This window comes from Lactuca serriola, chromosome 4, assembly GCF_051521515.1.
Source record: "Lactuca serriola cultivar US96UC23 chromosome 4, Lser_US96UC23_V15, whole genome shotgun sequence".
Classification (NCBI taxonomy): Eukaryota; Viridiplantae; Streptophyta; class Magnoliopsida; order Asterales; family Asteraceae; genus Lactuca; species Lactuca serriola.
The window spans coordinates 375,582,191-375,586,492 of record NC_136411.1 but is presented as its reverse complement, the minus strand read 5'-3'; positions in this window follow the sequence as shown (position 1 = coordinate 375,586,492).

The following is a 4,302-nucleotide window of genomic DNA, read 5'->3' as shown; positions in this document are numbered from 1 at the left end:
CACACAACTCATTACAAAGATCGGTTTCCAAACTCTTTATCTCAAAAACTTATGAACTCACCATCCTTTGTGTTGACACTTCTTCAAAACTACTTGTATTCTCAGGAATTCAGTGAAACAGGAAATCAACAGCGTTTTGAGGATGGTACGATAAATCGTCAAACAGTTCATATTGTCATCATAATGTCATGACGAATTCCAGATAACAGCTCTTGCATTGCCTTAGCCTCAAACTTCTTAATTTTCCTGTCATGAAGTTGAGCAGCAGAGGAAATAGATCTAGAGATAACTTTGAAGGTTTCAGGAGAGACATTAGCTTCAGGAACTCTGATGTCCTTCAAAATTTTTGGAGTATGTTTCCCAGTGAAGATGGAGGTCCAGATGTCAGAGTCATGACATTCAGGTAGTACTTGATGCGATCTGCCCAAGAAGTGTATTCACTAGGCACAAGGATAGGTGCACGATTTCCTGCTCCAAGACTATTTGCAACTGAGACTGAATAGAGAACATGTTGGTTTTGATTCACACTTGTCATTGAGAACAGGTGATACTAGTTTGAAACTTTAAAAAAAATTGTTAAAAGTTTTCTAACTCTTAAATTCGATCACTCGAGCTCTGATACCAACTGAAGAAATGAGAAAAATTCAGTAAACTTAGAGCAGAGTAGTCCAAGTGTTGAAAATACTGAAACAAAGTTTCAGAATCGTCAAGCGGCAAGTAATGCGGAAAATAAAGAGTTGTGAATCACCAAGTTAATGATAAAAACGTTTTTTATATGTTCAAGATCAGTGATTCAAAAGTGTCTCATATTCATCAAGAATTAGTTACAAGTGTTTGTGTTGAGAGAAAAACTTGGAGAGACACTTGAACAAACGTTAGAATAAGTATATTGTGGAATAGTTAATCTCAAAGAATCTAAAAGCTCAACAATAATATAGTTAGATAGTTAGATAGTTAGTTGCGGAAAGTAAAGAAATGTAACTGGCAACAATTGTTATATCAAGAATACACTTAAACTGATTCATAACATGGAATGCATTCACTCCGAGTTAGTAATGAAGATCAAGTTTAGTGATTAAGTCTAGAAGACTTGCTCCGAAGAGAGGTTATGTTTCAGTAGCAGTTTAGTGTGTGAAGAGTAGTAAGATAGAGAAGTGATGAAGATAACTTAGAAATATATTCAGAATAATTCACAAGTCATCGAGTGATAAGAGAGATGATTGAAGAAGAAATCTTGTGTATTAAGAAGTTAAGATTTCATACAGAATACATTAGAAAGAGTCTCTATTTATAGAGTTTCAGAAATAAACTACTCTATAAGCAGCAGTGCAAGGCATGCTGGATAATAGAGTACATTACATAAAGATAAGTAAAGGAAATAACAAATATTGCGGATGCTGAAGACTTGTTGACTCCGGGTGCAGAGATGATTGTTGATGAAGAATAGTTGCGAATGATAGATGATTGTGGTACCTTTGTTTAAGACGGTCACTTTTATGTTTTAACAAGCTCCCCCTAAGTGACCTCTTTAACTTCGGTTTAGGTGTCAAGTTTGAGGAACTTGATCAAAATCCACCAGAATTTTCTGACATTTTCAAGCCAAGTGATTCTTCTAGAAATTTCAAACTTGACTTCAGCAGTAGTGTGTTTGATCTTTCTACTGCGGTCTTGCAGATGTCAAGTTGTTTCTTGGGCAGGCGGTGCATAGCATTCATCGGAATGAAGTATTTGACGTTGTCCGTCTTCCGTTTGAAAATGATCCCAAGTTCAGGAAAGTTTGTTGCACCTAAAGATCTTTCTTCAAAGCCTTCGGTGAGCATTGGCACAGGTTCTAGTGGGGGGAGATCAAACTTCCTGATAATGGTGGGGTGGATATCCGCATCGATTTTGGCAAAGTCACAAAAGTGTCCCTTAGAAAGGATTTGGCTTTGTTGAGCGCCATTTGCATCTGTGGATGCTTCTCTGCCTTGTTTTGGAATACTCTGGCAATGAGGAATACTTCTTCTGGATTCATGCTAGGAAAATCTGCCCGAGTACCTATGTAGTCATGCTCTCTTCGGGGAAGAGTGAATTGAGCAAAGTCAGCCTTCATGAACATCCGCATCTTGCAATTTTTAACTGCGGATGGTCTATCGTTAGACCATATGTTTTCCACAGATGAGCCATGCTTAGCATAAAAGCGATTGAGTCTTTCAAATTCCATAGGCAGTCATTTGTGATCAGGGAGACTGCAGTCAAAGGATTCAAAAACTACAAAATACTTGGCATTGGGAGAAATTGGAATATCCCAATAACCATCGGAGGGGGTTCAGCATACGTGAGATGTGGAGTGTAGTGTTCATCTAGTAGCCTGCGGAGCAGATTGACCCATGAGTTAATCAGCGACTCATCTATCATTGTATCGAATCCACATTCTCTCCAAATGAGTTCGGCAAGCTTGGCCGCTTTCCAATCGTGTTTCCTTTGGGTTGTGGCAGGAGAGTCTGTGGAACTTGCTGATGACATATTTTCCTCAAGATTTTTGAGGTGAGGAGGAGTTTTAGGCCTATTGAGGGTGTTGTTTTTGGGTGAAGAGTGACGAGATGGAATATTTTGGGATGGTGGAGGTGAGGGTTGCGGTGTGGGAATTTTCTATGTGGTGATTGGAGGGTTTTGATGGATGGAGGTATCTGATCGGTGGACTTCTTCATAACATCTCCCTCTTGAGGGATGCATCGGGGGTGCTTCCTCAAGCCATTGTTTAAGACCATCTACTTTGACACATACTTCTACAAAGTGAGCTTTCATTGTCTCGGCCAGCTGTGAGTTGTTTGGAGTGGAAGAGTTGAAGAGCAGCTTGTGTATATCCTTGGTAAACTAGAGGATCTCAGAGCCATGAAAGTTAGAAGATAGGGATTTCTTCATTCTGTTGATTGTGGCATGAAGAACTGAGATAGTGGACTCATAGGCAGTATGAGTCTCATTTATCACCCTTTGAGATAGACAAGCTTGGTCCGCAATGGCTGTTTGTAGATCTTGTTTCATTGCGGTCACCTCAGTAATGAGGCGTTCCGCTGCAACCATAAATTCTTGATGATCGGCCCTGCGGTTGTTGTCAAGAGATTGGATCCCCATTTAGACTTTGAGAGAGATGCCCTCAGCTATCATACGCTTTCTCGTCTCAAGTCTTTCAACTCGTTCAATTAAAGACTACGGTCCTGGAGTATATTCAGATGGAGGTTGAGTGGGTTTAACTGTAGCCAAGATTTGATCAACTTTGGCTTGGAGATTGAGGAATTCCTTCCTAGTGACAGCATCCTTCTTCTTCTTCTTTTTTTTTCCTTGGGCTTAGAAGTGGAATGTTGAGAGCCGCTGGATTCTTCTTCTTCTTCGAACATCATAAGGTTGTCATCTGAAGGATTTGGTTTGTTGACCTCTTGGATGTCTTCATCATCAAAACCGAAGGTAGGGGCTGATCTGAGTTCAATTGCTGGCTCTTCGTCTTGAGATGGGTTGACTGCGGGAGATGAAACATGAGTTGGAATAGGAGGAACTTTAGAGGTTCCTGCGGCTGCGGCTGAGGCTTGTGCTTTCATTACAGTTTCTGCCATTTGATCCATCTAGTTTTGAACCTTTTGGATTGTGGCAGCAGTATGAGCATTGCTGATGACATTTGCCCAATACTTGGCCACAGAGAGGATTTCTTGTTCCTTCTGTTGTTGTTGTTTGACCTGTTGCTCCTTACGGGCTTGGAATGCTCTTTTAAAAGCAACATATTTCTTGATTTCGGCATCAGTAGTTGGCTGATACCGACTCCAAGAGTCACTTGAATCTTCGCTGTCAATTTGTTGTGTTTGCACCAAGGTGTCCCTTGGGTTCACGGATCCTTGCACATTAGTGCTCACCGTGCCTAAACCACCTGAAAGAAATGGAAGCAGAGTAGGATTTACTGGGCTTCATTGGTGTCCTTGACCCGTGGTCAAGTCTGGCCTCGGCCCAGTTCTGGCATGGGCGAAAGAGATGCCCTGCGGATGGAGTGGTGTGTGAAGTGTTTGGGATACAAGCAAAAGGATGGAGTCTAACTCCTCAGAAGAAAAGGTATGCAGCCGGGAAGCCTTGGAGACCTTAGGGCAATGTCCAATTTTATCTAATTGAGATATAACTTGGGGGTTGTCTCCACCTTCGGATGATGAAGAGGATGAAACAATCTCACATGATGAGGTTGAGTGGGATTCGAGTATGGTATTGAATGGATGTGCGGCCATCCCAAGGACTATCGGAGCCTGTTGAGAGGCTACAATATCAGTCCGGTCATGCATTTGT